Here is a 23,465-nt window from a genome sequence, read left to right as displayed (position 1 = left end):
ACCTAAAACCTTTTTATCAAGGGAAGTATTGATAGCATAAAATATATATTCCCCTCTCATCTAGATAAAGGAGTAACCTGGGGTTATATTTGCCCTTCAAGCAAATTGTGTGTGTGTGTGTGTGTGTGTGTGTGTGTGTGTGTGTGCACATGTGCACATGGCATGTGAGTAAGGACAGCTACACTAACACATCCACACATCTATTGATAGAGGCCAGAGGTATACATCAGGTGTCTGACCTTGTTGCGCTCCACTCTTATTTATTGAAACAGGGTCTTTCACTGAACTTGAAGCTCATAGATTCTGCTAGACTGGCTGGGAAATGAGTTTCCTTGGTTCTCCTTAGTGCTGGGCTTACAGGCCAACACCGCCGTGCTAGGCTCTTTGTGTAGATATGGGGAACCTAAACGTAGGGCCTCAGGCTTGGGTAGCAATCACTTTAGAGACTGGAATCTCTTTTCAGACCCCCTCAAGCAAGTTTTAAGGAGTAGTACAGAGGCAGTTGAAGGTTGAAGGAATGTATACCTGGATATGTGATGATCAAAGTGATGGAAAGCAAGGTTGTGAGCAAAAAGACAGACCCAACTGCACAGTGACACCAGTTTTATAGAACAGCTTTTAAAATAATAAATTTTTCATTTGTAACTATGTATTCGGTTGCAAAGAATCTTCATTTATTAGTGCAGTCCATGGTTCTCTGTCTTTCTGTGATTGATGGTATACTAGGGAGCCTCCTTTCCAAAAATATTCTTTCTTATGATGCCGGATGGTCTGCTGACAATGAAACCATATTGAGGATTTACTGTTCTTTGTTTTTTCCTTCTACAATTGGACTACTGTTTGAGGAAAGAGCATGTACTGACCAAAATTAGAATTTGAATGTTACACGTACATTGTCTCATCACTCTTCCAAAGACTTATACACAATTATTTACATTTAAGCATATGAGGAAATCAAGATTCAGGGGTTTCGCAGGTCCTGGCAGAGTGTAAGATCCTGGTCTTGAGTTGTAGTCCTGTGCTTCTTCCGGCCCAGGCCCAGGCACATTTGTAGTGTCTCATCAATGAGAAAAGCCTTTTCTGTTTGAGGACAGCAAAAGCTGGTGCACGAAAGCAGAGAGGCTGCCACCTAATAAGTTTAGTCACTTTGTCTTCCGCGTCATCATGTTTGATACCATCTGCACATCTCTAAACCAGCAGGTTTTCCAAAAGGTCTAGCCAGGGAGAGTGGGACCTGACCAGTGGGTCTGTATACACAAATGCCATGTGCTGAAATGACAGGACACTCTTAAATCAGCAATCTACTAGCTGGGGAGGGGACACTAGTAGTTAAGTGGTCCCCTGAGTATTTCTTGTCTCAATGGGACTCTTTTGCTTTCAGCTACTTACTTGTATTGGCATGTTTGGGTGTTTGGTGTACTAAACAGGATTGACTAATTGAATGTTTATCACCTTTTGTGCTGGCGCTCGCAAGTTAAGCCCCTTTTGGAGGGCACATTAATTCACTTAGGTCACCAGGGGCACCTCAAACATAATGCACTAATGGTGCCCCACTGCTCTGACAGAGGAGATGGTGGAATGGACCTCAGCATGCTTTCAGCTGGCTGCTCAAGAACAGCTGGAGCAGTTGCTCATCAAGAGTGTGAGCCACCTCTGTTTTCCCTAGCATCTTTACAACTCTTGGATGAGTCCTGATCACTTGTTAGAATTGCTTAAAATAGCCTGCTGTTTTGAATTACTTTTGTATTTTAAATTTTTATTTCTACCTTTGAATCACAGTATATTTTTGTGAACCAGAACCTCATTTATCACCTTTATCATCTATCACTCTCCATTTTTCCTCTTTCTTCTCTTCATGTTCTCTTTTAGCTTGAATTCAGCCTCTATCTATCTATCTATCTATCTATCTATCTATCTATCTATTTATCATCTACCTCAGGCTAGCACTTACGTTGGCTGCTAATAGAGTTTGAGGAAACTTAAACTTAGCTACGTGACCCTGTAAGATTGGTTTGCTCAGTCACATATATGATGTCGATCATATTTACTGATGTAATGGTTTTTTTTATTGGAAAGTGAGAATTGTCTGAGCTTTGGAAGGACAGACTTGCTACTGATAAGGATGTCTGCAGTTGGTGTGTGTAAAGCAGTTTAGGACACCTTGTTATCTCTGTTGGGTGTAGTTTACAAAGGCTCTAGATAGTTTTAACTGTCCATTTGGTAAGCCTAGGGATGGCAGCAGCTGAGAACATAAGTCTTCCAAGACTAAAATTATCCAGTGTTTAAATACAAGGTACTGGGCAGAAATACTTATTGCCATCACATGTGCACTTTGACGATGTGTTTTCAGCACTAACCAGAAGTTTTCTGCAGAATTACTAGTGATGTTTTGAAATCTCACAGCCTAAATAAGAATTATTCAAGCATAAGAATTTGTCTTTCAGAATTTGTTCTAATGGTGAATTTATGTTATATAATAATTGAAAAGGCTGAAAACTTTTGTTTGCACTGTAATTTTAGAATTATTGTCCTTTTATAAGACATTTTTTGTCCGTCAACATTTTTTGAGAAATAATTGGTGAAATTAAGTTCTGTCGTCATCTTCATCATCATCATCATGAAATAGGAATTAATTCTAGAGTGGGAAGGGATTCAAGGAAGGAATACCATCTCATTATTGGATTTTTGTCTGTTTTCTTAAATTTTTATTAGAAAAACCCAATAGGTAAAACAGAAATACTTGTTAAGGTAGAAGCATCAACTTTTTCAGTAATGAATATTCCTTCAGATCTTTTTCCAGTCTCCTATACAAATTATTTAAAAAATAGATGCAAAGGATTATGATTTGAATCTGGTGTCTCATATTAAGAATGTTTCGTCCCCAGCTGATGGGGCCTTGTTCAGAGAGATAAGGAGTCTTTGTTTGTTGTTACTGAATTTTATTTTGTTTTGTATTTGTTTCTGTTTTTTGTTTTATTTTGTTTTTGTTTTTGTTTTTGTTTTTTGAGACAGGGTTTGTCTGTGTAGCCTTGGCTGTCCTGGACTTACTTTGTAGACCAGGATGTCCTTGAACTCACAGAAATATGCCTGCCTCTGCCTTCTTGAGTGCTGGAACTAAAGGGGTGCATCACCACATCCAGCTGGGATGTATTATTCTTGACCACTTCCTGCTGCTCTCTCTGCTTCCTGGACCGCCCTTATGTGAACTCAGCTGGCCCTCATGCCCCTCTCATTGTTCCTGGATTTCGACTCCCCCTTGCCAGCTGAACTAAAATAAGTCTTTCCTCCCTCAAGCTGTTTTTGTCAAACATTTTGGTTGTAATAATATAAAATTAATTAAATTTATAAATAGCCTGTCTTCAGAGTAATTCAGTCTTTGATCCTTTTAATTTCTTAAGTATTGGGAAATTTAACATGGTATTTCTGAAGACCTATTTAGATTTAGAACATTATTTTTAAATATTTAGATAGACCTTTTCTCATACATCAGCAACAGACTAAACTTCCCAGGTTCCCAGGTTTTCCTTTATTTATTTATATGTGTGATTCAGAATAGATTAGCGAGTATCTAATGCACTTGTAGCATGTACTCTATCACTTTGTTCCTCCTCTCTGGGACAGTGGCCTTTAATGATAGCAACTTGGTCATCTTAAAACACTGGATACAGACGCAGTTCATGGAAATCAAATAAACACATATACACAGATACACTTTTTCCCCAAATGAACACTTTAATTCTTTCCACAAGTGAAGAAAAATGTGCATCTATTTAGGGTCACATGTGTAAGGTGTTAGATGAAAACAAGATAAAAATAAGATGAAAATTATGCTTCAGTTGGTATTTTCTGTATATATATTTGAAGCCGTACTTATAAGTACATTACTCAAATCATAGAACAAATTTTGTGTATGGAGGTGGAGAAGAGAGAGACAGGGAAGGAGGGAGGGAGAGAGGGAGGCAAAGAGAGGGCAGAGATTTCTATATATGAAAATGTATTAACATTTATGAAGATCATGGGTTAATCAGTAATACTCCTTATTTTGTTTTAAAGTAGACTGCAGGAATTTCTTCCCGTACAGTGTGGTTTTGGACCTTAGAGATAATAATCCTTTGATGATATTGTGCAAGAGTCTGCAGCAAGTACTAAGTGGTTCTTAATGTACACATGACTAATCAAAGGTTCAGGGAACAGGATGTGATTTGGTAAAAGTGATAGGTTTTCCAAAAAGTAAATGCCTTCACTAATAGCATATGGATCCTGCCTGCCCTAAACAAGGCAGATCTGACCCCAGCCTCAGAGAAGGCTGCTTCTCACAAAGTCTTTTGCACTAAGTCTCTTAAGTTTTTTTTTTTTTCTTTTAAAGTGTTCCTCAAATTCACATCTACCTACTTAGTACTCTATTCTTTCTTTGCTCTTAAAATAACAACAGATACCACATGACACTCAGAGGTATTGAAGCACAGGAACTCAGGCACCCAAACAACATCATAGATTGATCACTGTTGGAAAAATAACTGAAGAAGCCAGGAATTTCAGTGCTTAACTTAGCAGCCGGTATTGACAAATGCCCAATGAAAGTTGCTGTAAGTTAGAGCAGAAAGAAACATAACTTATATATCACAAATTCGAACATGTTTAGCTTCTGAAGACCATTGAGCCTTGCCTCTGTTTGACTATGCCTATTGGCTTTTTATTTTTTTTTATAATTATTTGTAAGGACTTGATTGAGATCCAGATCATACTCCATGCATTTCATTTATTTCAAATGCAATTGAATAGTATTTAAAATATTCACAGAATTATGTGGCCATCATTATAATTGACTTCAGATTATTTTCCTCTGCTGAAATGGAAATCTTTTACTAATTTAGTTGCCCACAACCATCCTGAACTCTCACTCCCATGGCCCTTGGCAACAGCTAATTGCCTTCTGTCCCTATAGATGTGATTATTCTGGTCATTGATATAGATGCAAGCACAGTGCATGGGGTTCTTTGTGCAGCTTCTATCACTTAGCATAATGTTTTTAAAATTCACCAATGCTTTCACATGTTTTAACACTGTATTTCTTTATTAAATCTATGTTATTTGTATATAGTATCTTTTATTTGTTTTATCTCAGATTTAGTTGTTTTTACTTTATGTCTATTATGTATAGTTATGCTATGAATATTTTTATGTAAGCTTCAGTTTTATTTCTCTGAGTTAGATACTCTATAGTGGGATTTCAGGAAGAGCAATTACTAATATACCTAGATTTATTTTTATTACTGTCAGTGTTTTCTTATTTCATGTGTGGTCACTTAACTGCTACTTGTCTTTTGTAAAATACCTCAAAGACTTGTCTAACATGTAGAAGACCTTGAGCTAAATCACTAGCAACACACAGACACACACACACACACACACACACACACATACACACACACCACACAAATTCACAATTTTCTCATTATCCCAGCGGCATTTCTCATTTTCTGCTCCCTTCTTGCCAGCTTGCTTGATGAGGAAATGTAATGATAGCATTTATTGGGCATATATTCAATGGTGACAAGATGATATTCTATGTTCTTTATGTTGCTTTTTAAAAATACTTTAACACTAAATTTCTAATTGTATGTATGTATGTATGTATGTATGTATGTGTGTATGGAATATGTAAATATGAATGCAGGTGCCTGTGGAGAACAGAAGAGGGTGTCAGGGTTACTCGAGGTGGGTGCTGAGAAACAGACTCCAGTTCTCTGAACCATTCCTCTATTCTTACTAAGATGTTAAATATATCAACTCATTGATACATGACAACTTGTCTTATACACAGATATGGTTATTAGAGACATTTGAAGATGAAAGCAATATAATTGAAAACTTAATTGACTATCCAAGCTCATATAACTGGTAATACTGATGGCTAAGTTAGATCTGAATTCAGTCTGGCTCCAGACCCTACATCATTAATCAGGACAATTCATCACAGTAAACAAACTGCCTTGAGATAGTACTTGGCCAGGCAAGTTCTGTTTATGACAAAAAAAAAAAAAAAAAAAAAAAAAAAAAAGACTAGAAGTATGGACATGACTGTCACAGATGCTCATGGTAGGGTTGTACCTCTTGAGAAGAAGAAAAATAATAATGAGATAGACGGGGATTTGAAGATTGCAAGTTAGCAAAACTTTCCATAGAAAATTCCAGCTTCATTTTTGAATGTCTGAATATTAAGTATTTCATTCATAATATATTCTTTTCACTGCCTGAAAAGTTATCATTTATTTCCATCATACTATATATTTTTTAAAAATTCTACCAAGTAAATTATATGTGAGACTGAAAATTGATATTATTAAGATAGCTTATATCTATTAAAATATATTTTTATTAAATTAATACTTTAGTAATACACAAACATTTATCACATTAGTAAACAAACAAACAAAAACACTGTGCTGAATTTAAAAAACAAGGAAAATAACCACAGAGGGAATACATGAATCATGAATATGCTGTCCTCAATAAGATCACCACTTTTTGAAAGGAATTACTTACCTTTTTTCTGTGTTTTCTTTTCCCTGTGGGTTATTGCCCATTCCTAAACTCCTTGAATTCCGCTTTGGTAGTTTTTATAATACATTTAGCAGGATTTGTGTCATCATGGCATTAAGGAATTTATAGTAGATTTCCTTTCATATTTGGGAAAAGATTAGATTCTACCCTTGGAGAAGTCTGAGAAAGAGTGACTATATGTTTCAACTCTAATAAAGAGATTCATTAAAAAGCAGTAAACATGCCCTGTTACAGGAATTAAAGTCTTTGCCCCCTCTGCCTCCACCACACTACCTATGTAAGGTCTACAGTACATGTGTTTTTGTTTTCATAATAGTCAGGATGTCAAAAAAGAAGTATTTCTCAGAGTATTACTTACAATAAGGAGGATTATTTTTCCCTTTTGTAGTCATGGAAAATAACCAATCTAGTTCCTATATTTAATATAATATTCAGAGTAAAGCAGCCATAATATTTTATCCACACTTAATCTAGATACAACCCTATTAGATTAAAATAATTACTCATTTCCCTTGAAGTTTTCAATTTTCAGAGACCTGATCTTTGTAAGGTTTGTTGACATGGGCACAGTGAGGTCAGGGGTTAAGCTGCCAGTGTTTCTGAGGACACTGTCATGGCACAATTCCCTCTGTTTATCTTGAACATGAAATAAAGAGAAGCTCTGCAGGAAATCAGGATACCCTTACATATTGTTTCATGGTAAAAGGTTCTCCAAGTTGCTTTCTGATTTGGAAACAGGAAAACTGAACCATAGGCTGAACGCTTGATTAAATTAGTAACTTTGGATAAGAGTAGGTATGATATCACCTTTGGTGTCCCCTATTATTAATTAATTAATGAAGGGTGAAGTTTGAATAGAGCATGCTGAGCCATATCCTATATAGTCAATAAAAGCCATTCATAGTACTGTCATTTTCTATGAAACTTCAGCCAAGTTTAAAAGATTTCTGTCTTCCATTGTCAAATTGCCTAAGTGACTTTCTCTTCTTCATGGGTTTTGTTGTTGTTGTTTTTGGCAATTATTTTTGTGCCATAGTATATTTTTAATGGAGTGAAAACTCCCCCAGCCCCTAAATGAATTCTATAGATCTTAATTAAGGTACAATAATAGCTCTCAAAAATGTATTCTATGAAGAATGCTTTTCTTAGACGTGGAGAGTGGTGTGTCTTGTCAGCACATCTCTGCTACTGGCATTGATTTGTGTGTTAAAGATAACTTCTTTCTTTTTATTTGCAAGATAGTTTCACTTTTAATTCTATGCATTCACTCGGTAACTATTTGTACCTGCAATTTGATCTGGAAAGCCGTTCTTACCTTTACCTCTGTCAAAGACCTTCAGATGGAGTTTGCCTTGAAGAGAAATGAAGCTCTCATTTTAAATATTCATATAAAATAACTGTTTGTTTCTTTTAATGTGCTTCCACTTCGTGTTCATCCTTGCCTACAGAAAAGGAACCATGCATGACACCTTTAAGTCTAGTTTTTCAAGTCTGTCAAGTGAGAGTTTGCAAATGAGTAGTTAGGAAGTCACCTCACAGCTGAACAATGAACACCCCCCCCCCCGGAAGCTTTGTGGCCAATGCTGCCCTTGCTTCAGTTTATGGGCTGGCTCAGCCCCCATTCCATCTATGCTATGGGTCCTGAGTTACAAATAGAATTTGAGAAGGAGAATTAACTTAGTGGTCTTTTAAATCTATATAAACTTAATCACACCTGGGTCTTCAGCCCTCAATTTATGTCCAGCTTTAACAAATATCTCATCTGAAACTACTAATGTACTTATACCTCACTTTGCTGTCCTTGTTTTGTTTTGTTTAATTCAGGTGTGTATGTTCATGTTGTTTTCCTATAAATAAGAGGCCAGGCTAAAAAAAAAAACTTTTGTAGAGAGATGGCTGAACTACTCATCTAAAACACCTTACTTTGTCCAACCATTTTATTTATTTGTTGCCAGGCCCCACCTGGTAATAAGAATCTGGCATCAGAAAACAAACAAAGGTCTTACTCTGGCAGAGTTTATGGTTTAGTGTAGTAGAGACAAATTAGCATTAAACTTATAATCAACTGATAAATAAAGAAATACCTATTGACTATTGTAAGCCAGTAGTATAATGAATGCTTTTGGTTGGGAACACTTGTCTACGTCATCAGTACCTCGCTATTTATAATAAATTGACAACTTCAAATATTGGGGTAAAGTGAAAATCTGGGATTATATTAAGGAAGATGACGGCAGAAATAAAGTGATACCTTTTAGTATTGGTAATAAAAAATGTTGTCACTGTTACCATCATCACCATCATCATCATCATCATGTGTGTTTGTGAGCAGGGTGTATGCACAGATTAAAGGACAAAGTCAGCTATAATTCCTCAAGTGCCATCCACTGTATTTATTAAGACAGTGTTTCTAAATGTCCTAGAACTCAATCCTTAGATTATGCTGACTCGCCAGCAAGCACAGGGACCCTCCTCCCTCTGCTTCTCCAGAAAGAACATTACATACATACCATTTCCACCATGGCCAGCTCTTTGTACGTGGGTTTCGGGAAATTGAACTCAATTCCTCATAGTTAAGGTGAGCCCACTAGTGATGGACTCTCATGCAAGTCGAGACATAAAAATCTTAAAAATCACTATTGTCAGAGAGCAAACATTCCCAACCTTCTAGGGTCCTAAGATGTTATGCAAAAAAAGACATTCTAACAAATGTCTGTACCTCAAGCTGGCAGATATGAAGAGAACATGATAATGTTAGGTAAGATGAAACTGACCAGTCGACTCCCTGTTGAACTTTTTATAAAATATACTAGCCCCATGGTCAGAACTCTAGATAGCTCTACTTAAAGATACAGTTGTGGTAGCCAACCAAACCTGGGGTAGTTTGTAGGACTTTATAGCTTGCTTGTAGATCTGAATACTCAAAAAGAAAAGGAGGGGTGGCCATGGTGGGAAAATACTAGCCTCAGGGACATGAGCATTTACTCCTCACTTCTGGAACACCCCCTTTCAGGGATGTGGACTTTGTAACTGTCTGTTCCATGAAGCTATCCTATGGTATTGTCTCTGCCTTGTGCATCATTTTCCCTCAAAGGACAAAAGTCTGGCATGTTTTTGTATATGAACATCCTACTGTAGCAGGTTAATATAGCAAATCTTTACATAGAAAAATGAAAAATGTTATTGCTGGGTATGTTGGCTCATGCCTTTTAATCCCAGCACTTGGAAGGTGGCAACAGACAGATCTCTGCAAGTTCCAAGCCAGCCTGGTCTACAAAGCAAGTCCAAGACAGTAAGGCTACACAGAGAAACCCCTGCCTCAGAAAACCAAAAATAAAGAAATAAATAAAATAGCTCTTTTTTTGAAGGTTTGTCACTTGGGTGAGCTGTTGAGACAATAAACCATTTTCTAATTCCTGAAGTAGCAACATACACACACACACACACACACACACACACACACACACACACACACACACACACACATACATACACTACCAAGCCTGCTGGATTGAATTTTATAGGAATATCATTTTAGGAAAACATTTTTAGGATAGCTGTTTGCCTTATTGTGGTTGCAGGAATCCACTTTTCCTGTACAGGAAGATATCCCCAGGTCATAGATATATATTCTATTTTCTGAACAGGAATCTTATGGGTCTCCGGAGAACTGATTCCTACAGCCCTGCCAGGTTGCATGCTCATTTGAAGCCAACTGTAATGATTCTGCAAATCTGGTTTCACCGAGATATTCTAGGAAGAGACTCTGAGGCCTGTTGTCAGACCTTTACTCCAGAAGAATAAATAGACATACAAATGTGTGCACAGGTAGATGGTGACTAATCGTGTGTGTGTGTGTGTGTGTGTGTGTGTGTGTGTGTGTGTGCGCGCGCGCGCGCGCGCGCAGGGCACTTTGTCCTGTTCATGAAAGATAATGATGTATTTGCTGTTATCTAAGACAGATTTAGTGGGAGCCACATTAACAATCAGTGATAAAGAAAGAAAAAAGTGAAAACAAAAACAGGAAACTAAACAAATGTGCAGCAGTGCTCACACTGTAATGAGATGTTGCTTTGGGAAAGTCATTGCAGAGAGTTTAGGTTTCAATCTCTGTTTCTTAAAGCAATGTCTCTCTCATAGATCAACCTGAAGCCATCTGTCAGCTCTGTACTAAATAGTTGAGCTGTGCTTTAAATATGAATCTATAGTAAAACGTCAATTTGGACTGCTTGGGAATCTCACTAGCAATACAGTTTGTATTTGACAAAAAGATCCCAACAAAATACCCCCATGTCCATAGCCAGAATGGTTAGAGTAGGAAATAGATTCAGCAATTTAGGTGAGAAAAATCAAACTAACTATTTCAGGTCTTTGTGAACAATTTGGTGGCCTTGATGACTTACTGATCATCACCACTGATACATCAGACCAGTGAAGGATAAAGTTACTTGTCTGCCTGGAGTATAACCTGAGCATTTGGGTTAATGTAAGGTAATGGCCAGCGTGTAGACACCAAAGGACTACAAACATTTTGTGCTTAAGTGGAAGATGCAATATATTTGTATGGTAATGCGACATAAGCATTTTGTTTTACCATGGTAGGTCTATCAGCCATCTCTGCAAGTACACATGCAAGAACGTTTCATAGTCATAATCTGTTAATACTACTTAACAATGATATAAGTTAAAGGGTTAGTAGGTTTGAGTAGCTTGAAGAAGCCACTAACAAAAAACATCAACATACTGAAGGATTGAGGGAGCATACTATTTTTGAGACTGTATTTTAATTGTAATATTTCTTCCTTCCCTTTCCTCTACCAGCTTTTAAATCATTCTCCTTTTGATTTAATCTCCCTGATGCTAACATGTAGAATGTAAATAGATAAAACAAGTTTTGCTACTGGGCAAGTAAAAGCCAATTGCATATATAACTTATTATATAAAGACATAACTACTACACTAAAATGCACATGTATAACAAGGACAAAAAGGTTTCCTGGGATTCAAATATGTGTATTTTCTTTATTTATGTTATTTTAGGTTAATGATGATTTCAAAACATATTTTTACGAGAAACATTGATACACTCTTTTCAGGTGTATTGGCCACTTTATTAATTTCGATGCAGCTATGTGCATATAACCATGAAGGGAACTATAACTTGGAACTTAGGAAATACTATAACAATTCTAGAAGAAATTTTGAATTAAACCACCCTTTTAGCTTTAGTGATGGTTTGCAGTAGCAGTGTAGCTATTATGTTTAATAATTTGACTTTGCCTGTGTTTCAGTGATTTTACATACTTCCATTATTTATTTATTTGTACAAGGTCTCATTATGTGGCCCTGGTTATTCTGAAACTCTCTATAAAGATCAGGTTAGGCTCAGAATCTTGGAGATTCATCCGCTAGAGTTAAAGACATGTGGTTATAGTTCCCTTTTATAACCTATATTACAGAAATATTCTGAGAGGAAGCTGTAAGTAATGACAATGATAAAGAATAAAAATTCATGTTTGAAATCATATGCATAGTGACTACAATGAGAACATTAAAAATACACATCCCACTTGTAAGATCTCTTCCTTCACTATGAAAAGGCTGTATTTTTCCAGTTATACATGCTCTAGCCTGTAAATGGATCGCTTTATAAGAAAATTTATAAAGGAGAGTTAAAACTTAATCCAAAAATCTGAATACTGTTAAGTTGTATTTATAAAAATCCTGAGCAAATTTCTGTCAACAGCATTGGTGGAAAAGAAAAGGATATAGTTTATTTTGACTCCTACTTGAGTCCAGATGAACACTTTAATTCTTAGCATCCTGGTGTTTCTGATTGACAGGGAGCGCCTACTTGCGGGATTTCTAGCTCTTTTCTCCAGTGTCTGGAAGATTACATTTGACTGCCCCAATATTAATAACCAGATTTGATCTTAGGCCTGTCCAAGGTCAAGCAGACTGGCCAGGTCAGCCTGTTTGTCTGTGTGCATACACTGTGACATCTACTCAGAGTGACAGGTAGAGATGGGAGGGGGGTGAGACAGGGTGTTAACCTTCAGCTCACTAAAAGAAGCCTCTTCCTGCTGAGAACAAAGAGCCCCAGGGCTTCCATCCACCTTTTCTTTTTCCTCCTCCCCGCCTCCTCTGTGTTTTCAATGTTCATATTATTTTCCAAGAAGACAAAATGGTATTGAAGGAATGCATTTTATAAAGAAGGAAAATACTTAAATCATTTGGATGAAAATGTAGTGATATGCATTTCCATTCTTCTGGTTGTTGTTCGGAATTTTCCTTCAGCTTTAACAACATTTTGTGGGGGTTGACTTTGGCTGCTGACTCTGCCAGCCATTCTGAAGCATTGTATCATGATTCCTGAAGTGCCCCTGATTCTGCCAATGCACACATACCTCAGGGCTCCAGAGCATTCAAGACATATTTGTAAAACCTGTTAAAATAACTTTTGTGAATCCACAGTTCCTAGTGTGCTACCATAAAACACATCAAATAAACTTTTTTTTTTTTTTTTTATAAATCTTACATCTCTCTGAGTAAAAATTCCTAAGAAGCTATTTGGTTCCTAATTGATTTTCTACATCAGTTGTTCATTGAATAGATAAGTAGTGCCTGTGATATTTGATTACAGAGCAAGGCACCCATTTAACCTTCTGTTCTTTCCTGGCCTGGATTTCAAATACAATAGAACGTTCCTCCCTGAGGCCCAGCAGGATTAGACAGCCAGCAGTAATCTCTGATAGGCTGAAATAGACCTGATAGAACTTCACCTCACTTGTTCAGGATTAGACTCATGAATTTCAGCTCACCCTGCAGCATTAACCCTTTGGGGATGTGCACCGAGTGTACTCTATTCTTTGGAAAAGGAAAAAAAAAAAAAGCAGAAATCTATGAATTCACTCTAATTTTTTTTTAACCATGCAAGAACAGATAGGTGAGTCAACAACTTGTTTTCAGGGAGGTTTGCACCTCCAATATATTGCTCCCAAGCCTTGCATTTGTTTGTCTCCTTAAATATAATTTTGTTTAGGAACTTTATGAACAGCTCTGGTCTGTGTAATAGCTTTCCCTTCCTGGTCATGGTTAAATCACATTGTAGAGGTGAAGGATAAGTGGCTTCATATCGAGTGGGCTCTCTATATCCCAGGTTAACTGGAACCAAAGCAAGTATGAAAATCCCCAAACCTCATTTCAGCCAGGGCTTTCCAATCTCTTCCCATTCCTTTCATTAGAGTAAATTCCATAGGTTTGAGTTTAATTTTCTCTCTTTCCCCTCTGGGGGATATGAAAATGAACTAAGAAATGGCCAAGAGGCAGGAAATCAGTGGGAGCAGAGAACTAGTAAAAGGTATAGTTAATCCACAAATTGGAAAGTCAGCCCCATGTTAATCAAGACATGAAAGGAAGAGCACACACCCTCTTGGTGCAGGTGGCCGTGCTGGACCTTATCATGACTTTAATAATTTATACATTGAAATATAGGCCCAACTCTATTAGGCCATCAAAACGAGAGGTCCTTGCAAAGTCATAGGTTTGAAATGGGGTATTAGTGAGAACTAATACAGTCTCGGGGTGGGGGGGCATCCCCAAATGTGGAAGTGATTACCTTGAATCATCTAGGCATTTTGAGTTGACTCTTTAAATATTCATATTCACAACCAGTTTGTATTAATTATTAAAACAAGTCATTCTTCCTTGGGTGATCAGAGGGCTACCTGCCATGTTCATAGGCTGTAGGGGAAAAATGTAGATTTGAGAGACTTGACCTCCTGGTAATCATGTGATGATCAGTAGGACCTCTTTGCCTATGATAATATTTGTAAGTTGTATATAACTTAAAGCTAGCATCAGTACAGGAGCCTCCCCTCTCCAATTGCTTCTGTTAGTGGGTCATTACAAGTTTGATTCAGCAAGAACATTTATTAAAAACTTAATGGATTAAATGAAATGACAATATAAAACATTTCTGTAGGGTTTGTGAAATCAGTCATTCCTTTCTAGACACCTTCACCACAATGATGTGTCAAGGTAGATCCAGAATGGCAGAGAAGAGTGGTTCACACTTTATATTTGGAAGGTCAGTTGACTTGCTGAGATTAAGTTGAAACAATGCTGTGTTCTGTGGGTATTGTGTTCCTGTTTGGTAGGAGGTAGAGAGGAGCTTGCAGAGCAAGGAGTTGTGACTTGAAGTCATCCTGCCATGCCTTTAATTAACAAGCCTCCATTTTACTTACTTTTGTGCTAATTTTTGTGTCTAATTTTCATGGTTTTAGAGCACAGAGATTATTTCTGTTGTTCCATTTAGGTGACATATTATTCCAATTACTTGGAAAAGTACTCCCTTGGGATGGATGGATGGAGGTTGGGGATACTAAGTCGCTGGCTCTCACAGTGAGCCTGGGATTTGCCCCCTTCTCCTGATATGATTTTACATATGCCGTCCCTAAGATCCTAGCTCTTTGTTGTATGTTATAAAATTCTATTGCATCAGCATGAACAAAACAGAAATCTTATACATGTGAACCTTTCACCTCAAAAGACACATAACAGATTGAAAAGCTCAAGACCAGGGTAACAGGAATGCTTATAGCCAGCATGGACAGGCTTACAGATGGCTAAAAACCTGGTATTAATAAATCTCAAAAGGAGAAGAATACAAGCAGAAATTTACTGGAATCTATGAAATAATAGAGGGATATGTGGCTGGGCCATGCACGTCTTTTTGCTGTGTCTTAGAGTCTATGAAATAATAATAGAAGGATACATGGCTGGACCATGAACATCTTTGTACTGTGTCTTAGAGTCTATGAAATAATAATAATAGAGTGATGCATGGCTGGACCATGAGCATCTTTGTGCTGTGTCTTAGAACTCAGTGTCCCTCTCTATAAGTAGGATAAATGGATTTCAGAACAACAAAGAAGAACTTTATTTGTTTTCCCTATTTGTTAATAAAAAACTACTTTACCTCTGGGATAATTAAATTAGAAGATTATGGAAAATATAACTCATCTTGAAGTCATAAGGACACCACAACCTTTAGGAGTTGTCTTTGTGATAGGCAGGGGAGGTTAAAACCACCCTCAAAGGCAGCCATTTACAGTATTTTAGCGAAGGAATGAGTTTAGTTGTAGCAATGGAATGCGATGTGACCATGTGGCTAAAGAGATGACTTAGTTGAAAATTCTGAAACAAATACACAGATTCAGAAAATATTATTCATGTATGTTTGAAAATGTTATGATGTTTTTAAAAAGCATTTTGTCCTAAACTGAATGTGTTTAAACTACTTTTAAAAGAAGCTTTAGGGTTTTTAAATTTTAATTAACATTTAGCCCTTGATTTGGGGATACTTAATAATTATTGCTATATCTAATAACTAATGCTATACTAATAATATACTTACATATATATATACATACATGTTATGTGTGTTTTGATCACATCATAACTATTTATATGATTATTGTCTTATTTGGTCATCACAATAGTCTACTGAGGCACATAGAGCTGTCCAAATTAGAAAAATGGGACATAGAAAGTTCCAGTGGCTTACCCAGGGATGCATGTGCAGATAAGAATCTGGCATCTGAGGCTGAAGAGATGGCTCAATGGTTAAGAGCACTGACTGCTCCTCTAGGACCTGGATTCAAGTGCCAGAACCCATATGGCAACTCACATCTGTCTGTAAGCTCCAGTTTCAGTATATCTAGCACCCTCAGAAAGAGGGATATGGGCAAAGCACCAATGCACATAAAGTAAAAATAAGTCACTAAAATCTGGCATCCACACCAAGACTTGCCTTCTGGGAAGCAGTGTATTTATTATTGTTCTTTATAGTGAATCTCTGGTGTTACCAGCCTGTATCCCTTGAACACCTATGGTAGTCATGGTAAATTCCAGAAAGATGTGGAGGAGAATGGATTCATTTTGAGGTATCTGCCCCTGAAGTCAGATTCGCAGACTCCATGAACATCACAACAGTCTGGAAAGTGATCACAACAGGTTACAAAGTGAATGAGATTTCATATGTGAAGGGGATTATGATTAACTGCACAGAACAGGAGGGCCATGATGGTTGAGCTGAGCCTGGTGGGGCTTAGATAGGAAGATGTGGACTTAGGAGAGAAGTACAGTGGGGTTAGAGTGAGAAGCTGGACGTTGACTCAGTAGAGAAGGCTGTTTCCTCCCAGAAGACTATTGCTGGGTCAATATGTCTGTAGACATCTGTCTTCTTAGCAATTGGAAACTGTCATGCAGCCATTGAGAAAAGCACTACACGGCCGGGAGTCAGTGTGTTGGAGGAAGCTGCAGGGCCTCTTTCTTTTTCAATCTCAGATTTGTGAATGTGAGCAAATATTGTCTTACAAATATAAATAACAATAACAGCATCTCAGACTCAAAAGTAAACCATATTTTCAATACCAGTACAGAAGGAAAATACCCTATCAATCAGTATAGAACAAAATTAGTCTCAATATAGAGGTCCAATTCAAGGAACGAACGGTGACCACATGGGCCTTAATAATCTAGCTAGTATCCTCACAATGTAATGTGAGACATAGTTTCTACTTTATATAAAAGTTCTCAGGGCCATACTTTGTGATTCTGATTTTGTAAGGCATGGAATATTTGACAATAATTTCTAGTAAATTCGTAGATATTTTTCATGAGTAAATTTTTGTTTTGAGTTCACTTTCATCATCATTTTATCTTCAGTGTATAATTAATTATATGTTATGTTTTTTAAAGGGTTAATACAGGCACACTGAGGTAGAGTGACTTTATTCTCAAAATAGCTTTTATTTTTAGAAGAGTAATCTGTATTATGAGGTATTCAGGAGTATATGTGTGTTAATGGAGCAATAACTGGTAAATTGTTAGTATTCACTATGTTTTGTACTTTTCAAATCCAGTTAAAATTAATGAAACAGCTGTTCCATCATTGCTATGTGTATCTTATTTATTGGCAACACCTCTTAGCCCAAATTAAACATCCCTTCGGAGTTTTTTGTTTGTTTTTTGTTAAAGTGGATCTTAAAAGCAACCTTGAACCACAAGTATATGGAAAAACGTACGAAAATTAAAAAAAAAAAGAAAAAGAAAAAGAAAATGCCTTATAATGTTTTCATTGGTCAATGTTTGAACTGGAAGGTATATATGAAACAGGTATATTTAGAAGTATGACTTTATGAGATAAAAAGAAACTGCAAGAAATGGGAGTGCTTTTAGAATCTGTGGTTTTCATGGCAGTAGACCTTTGGAGAATTCTACATTGGCTTGTTTCTGAAGCTGGATTTCGAATAATGGAGCTGTCATTATCTTCATTCTTTCCTTTCAAAATGTGGGTGGGGGAAGATTAAAGTAATCCAAAAGCAGGCACCATTACACTGGTAAGCAAGCCATTCTCCTAATGCAGTATATTACAGTTCCAACTACAGTTGAGAGTCAAATGTCCAGTCAAACACCACCTCTTTAGACAGAGCTTCATCCAGCCAGCACAAAGGACCACAATCGTATATCCTTCTCCATGCCTAGCTCCTGAAATAACTAATGCAATTGTCTTCTGTTTGTTTATTTTTAATTGCATAATGCAATTTGAATTTCCAGGGATTGTCTTGTACAGCACTGTAAAATCAAAATGAAAGTGAAACAATGCTAGACAAGGCAGAAAAGGAGAAAGGGGCAGCCTGTTTTGCTCCTTGAGAATGAAAGATTGTACTAGTGCTAGTCAACTCTTCTTTGTATCCTTTGGGTCACCTCAGTAGGGGATCCAAGGAGTTGGAAACACAGACTTTGAGCCAGTGTTCTGTCTCTCCTAGCTGACCCATGTCTGGGCTGGGGAGACACAGAGTAATCAGTGGATGGACAGAGTCTGGGGGAGATCAGAATCGTTCCTCTCACTTTAAAGGGGAAAACTTTAATAACAGATGCTAAAGGACTATTTTAAAATGTGTCCTCATTACAGTTTGAGCCAACACTACTTGCTGGTGCTATGAACAGTTTAAAGAAAACTCACAGCACTTTACAAAATCTTCTTTTTGTGTTCTATTAAATCATTCATACACTGCTGCATGGGAGTGGGTGGGGAAGAGGTGGCTTCTTTCTTTTTCTTTCTTTCTCTCTTTCTTTCTTTCTTTCTTTCTTTCTTTCTTTCTTTCTTTCTTTTTTAAAAATCATCATTTCCAGATAGGAATTTCTCTTCCATAAAGGGCTCTGATAAAACAATCTTCCAAGTCTTTTATAGCATCATGCTTCCCAATCCTCAGCAGGGAAGGCCCAGCTAATAAGAGACACATGCTAATAAGACACTGATTTTCCATTTTTAATGTCCTGTGTGATGCCAGATGATGTATCCAGCTAACCACTTTAAACCTTCCAGTAAAGGTTTGATAATAGATGTTATTATTGAATGTCCTCATGCATGCCCCTTTGAAACAAATGATCACCTATTAGAGTATAGAGACAAAACACATTTACTTGAATGAAATGTTTAATAAAGTACATCAGGGCTTGTTTTTATTGGTACTAGTCTATGAATACTTTATGTGCTAATTTAGGGCTTAAAAGTACTTAGTCATCCGAGCGCTCCAGTTTGAAAAAGGCATGTACCTTATTATTATAAACGCCAACCTTTAATGTTTAGAACATATTTATAAAACATACTTGTCCTCTTCTTAAAATTGAAAACATCTGGTACAGATTCTTTGTTAAAATGTTATAGATGTGAGAGCCCAGTGACGAGGCAGGCTGCCATTTTGAATGGGAGTTAAACCGACAGTGCACTCTGCACCAGTCAGGCTGTGAAAACAAACAAACAAAAAGAGGCAGATGCTTCATTGAGCTCTGAAATTGTAATTTGTTGTTCATTAAAAGTAATTCCCACATATGCATTCTTAATTTTAATAAAGTGTAAGGATTTTTTAACTCTATAAATCTAGCCTAATAATTTTTTTCCTTTAGCATAATTTATACTGACATTTGATGGGCAGTTGACTGGAGCAGGGTGACTTCCTTAGAATGAAAATTGGTCATAATTTTTGCAGCCTTCATTAGTCAGCTTTTGTAACTACTGTGACTAAGCAGCGGGGAACTGGCCCTGAAATGCCTTGTATCACTGGATCATTTGCTGTGGATTCTCCCTTTTAAGATGATTGGACTCTTTCATTGTATGCTCTATGTCTACATAAAATGAGGATTTGTGATAAAAACAAAAATTCCTTGTGCTTTGAAACATACTTGAATATGTATTTACACCGGCAAAGACAGCGTCATATTAATTTAGCATCACACTGTGTGGTCTTTGAAACACATTTAAGCACACAGACCCATTTTTAGTCCTAAGCTTTCTATAATGCATAATATTGCCTGAAGTTTTACAAATTGTTACAATGCACACAGATAACATGGATTTTAACAACAGGGAACTTATTGTTCGGTGTTGCAAAAATTGTTTGAGATCCATTTTAAAGCAATGTGCACGATGCTATACTGGCAGCATTGACTGAGGGTGGAACCAGTTTGTAAAGAAACCAAACCCACTGCCGAGTTATGATCTGATTGATGTACACAACGTGATTTTAGAAATGTCTCTAACGCAACTGTATACGTGGAAAACTCTGCAGCACCTAAAAGGAAATGTGACTGTTTGCACGAATGTGCTGTGTTGATTTGTCACTTGTGGCTTTTGTTGTATACAAGACACAGATATTGATGTGTTTTCTAACAGAAGGTAATAATCAAATAGGTTTCTGAGCCACTAGATAAATTTGTAAGTTGGGTTTATTCTGCTTTGAAAATTCGTTACATGAGACTTTAGATTTCAAAACGTTGAAGAATATATAGGAAATAAAACATTGTCAATAAAGATTGTGTTAACCATTTTTTCTTTTTCTAAAAAAAGCCCATGGTTCCTATTTTTCTCTAATGCCTTTTGAATTTTATAGCATTAGCTGTATTTTGTTAGATTATGTAGGATTTTAATTAAATATTTCATAGGTCCTTTTGCAGCCACTATTTTTTATAGCCACAGTTCTAAATTTTCATAACTAACTATCCAGGAAATGGTTTTAAAACTGTAAAGAAAGCCTCCTGTTTTATAACGCAATTCCTGTTTCTGTGGAGTATGAACAAGACAGTGTTTATTGTAGTCAGAAAAATAGTTGGCGTGATTCTGCATAAGCGAAGACTCTCTGGGTTGTCTCAAGTGTTAGCTGCCCATTTGCCGACAAACAAGCTTTTAGTGTGCAATTTAGGTCAATGGATTGAGGGGAGAAGATGTGTTTAGGCGACAGATTCTAAATCACCATAATATAAATATGCTCCCCTTTTTATCCGGAATTTGCTTTCTTTCAAGGTAATTTAGTGCTGCAGACATGCACTCACGCCTGTCTTTGTCATTTTAGGGATTAGTATAGTGAGGATTAAATGGTGACCCTTAATCTTCAATATCAACTTTAAGAGCAAAATATAATATGCAAATGGAACACGTTCATTTTGTGTTTATGTATTTTAATCTCTATAATTTAGTTGTGAGAAGATGGAAACCCATCTTTGCCTTATTTATTTTGAGTCCTAAAGCAAGATGCCATTAAAGTCTTTATCCTTCTGTCTTAGTGGATAAATGTTTATCCTTTAGGGCTTAGAGTACAATTTTTTTTTTTAAAGGAACCTGTCGTTAATGTAAGAATGTCTTTCTGTCAAGGGAATTGGCGTGTATATCTAATATAAGAAGATAGTTTGACGGACCGGTGTTAAAACAGTCAGTAGTTGTTAAGCAAACCCTTGAAGAAAATATATGCGAGATAAAACTTGTTTTGAATTTAATTCTAGAAATCAGTAAATTATAATTTCATTAATAAAATTAGTTATTTCTGGTGGAATTGACTTTGCTCATAATGCACTTTTCCCTTCTGGTTTGAATTTCAGTGTGTGGACAGGAATGTCTTCTAAAGAAAACATTTATTAGGGTGAAATATTAAACTGATAGAAAAATCTGGGCCATATTCCCTTAAACAAATAAACAGGGGAGCTATGTTAAGCAAGCAGATCAAAAGAGAAATATAGTGTGAAGAACAGAGACAAAGAACCTCTCTATGCCTCTGGCTTTTGTAGAGAGAAAGTGGGGCTTGTACAGTTGGCTTGGCCTGGCTCACTGGTTTTGTGTCTCTGTATTTTACAGCCCTGTCGACAAAGATTTGCCTGATCTCAGGAAATGAAATTCAAATGTCTACCATATAGAATCAATTTTATTTTGAGCTGTTTAGAATAAATTGATGGTTTCTTGAGGGGTTTGTTTGCTTTTTCCTTTGTGTTTGTTTGGTTGCTGGTTGTTTGGTTGTTTAGTTTTTCAAGACAGGGTTTCTCTGTGTATAGCACTGGTTGTCCTAGAACATTGAATTTAAGTTTTGAATTTAGTCTCTGTTTCATATGAGATTTCCTTCTTGTCCCTTAATGGATAAATGTTCAGTGCTCAATCTAATATTGCTAGTCAGCACTGTAGATCACTGGAAAGCAGTGAGGCTAAATCATTTGAGTAATTGTGCTACTTGAAATACAGAAAACAAAGTAAGTTAAAACTCAGTAATAAGTTATCTTTAAACTATTGTGACATGTAATCATTGTGGAAGGGATTTTTGAATCTAAGTCAACAGTGTCAGCTTTATTAGGCATATTCTTTGGATGCTTTTTTCTTTTTTAACTTTGGTCAGTAAAGTTTGTGTCAGCATGTAATAGGCATAATTTTGCTTATTTGTTTCTGTGTGGTTGTATTGTCTAGTATTAGAACATGCTTATTAATATTAGATGAAGACATTTAAGAGAATGGAGAAAGGGAGAAGGCAGAGAGTAAATAGAAAAGAAGGAATAGAAAACATGGCAGGAACAAGAGAAATAATTATGTGAGATGGATTCGTTGATAGGGTTAATGTTTAAGAGAAGAAAAAAATCTAAAATTGAAGATAGGAACCAAGTAAATAAAGAAAATAAGAAAGAAAGAGTTGAAATGGCATGCTGGGTTATTTAATACCAGCACTCAGGAGGCAGAGGCAGGTAGATCTCTGTTAGTTCTACAAAGTGAATTTTAGGACAGCTACGGCTGTTATACAGTGAAACTAGTCTGGAAAAGAAAAAAACAAAACAAAACAAAACAAAAAACAAAATTTAAGTGGTATGAAGTGGAGTATTTAAAAGAATTTTCCAAAATGGAATGTTCAGAGCTTAAGAGTTGGTCATAATAAAGTAGTTGAGGTGAGACAACCAGAAAAGTTACAAGTAATTTAGGTGGTTCCTTATTTGTTTGTTTAAGGTATGTTTTTATATATTATTTGTGTTGTTTGTTTCATGTATCCCAGAGTGACCACTGACTGACTATGCAGCCCAGGATGGTCTTGAACTCCTTGTTCTCCTATCTCAACCCCCTAGGTGCTAGAATTATAGGCATGCACAATGATCCGCATGTTTTGCAGAACTGGAGAAGAAATAAGGAATCTAGTCTACCAACACTCTGTCCTTAATCTCTAAGTTTGTTTTCAAGTATTCAGTGACTAAGAGGACAGCTGTGTCAGAATGAGATAAGGAAATAGGGCATTGAAACTCTTGGAGGGCATCAAGAAGAAGAAGAAGAAGAAGAAGAAGAAGAAGAAGAAGAAGAAGAAGGAGAAGGAGAAGGAGAAGGAGAAGGAGAAGGAGAAGGAGAAGAGGAGGAGGAGGAGGAGGAGAAGGAGGAGGAGGAGGAGGAGGAGGAGAAAGAGGAGGAGGAGGAAAAAGAAGAGGAGAAAAAAATCAGGGAGGCTGTTTTAAATTTTTAAAACTCCCATCCATTGAATTGGTTGAGGGTGGATGAGATTTTCAGGAGAATACGGAGAAGTCAAATGTGCATAGAGGTGTTT

General features: G+C 36.7%; 1 protein-coding gene across 1 annotated transcript in view; it reads left to right on the top strand.

Annotated features, from left to right (window-relative positions):
- Nucleotides 1-23,465, top strand: part of Zfhx4 (zinc finger homeobox 4) — a 177,957-nt gene that overhangs the window by 34,307 nt on the left and 120,185 nt on the right. The gene's annotated exons all lie outside the window — the stretch shown is intronic.

The sequence above is a fragment of the Acomys russatus genome, chromosome 2, assembly GCF_903995435.1.
Source record: "Acomys russatus chromosome 2, mAcoRus1.1, whole genome shotgun sequence".
Lineage (NCBI taxonomy): Eukaryota > Metazoa > Chordata > Mammalia > Rodentia > Muridae > Acomys > Acomys russatus.
Note: the sequence above shows the minus strand (reverse complement) of the source record. Positions and strands in the feature narration are given on the sequence as shown.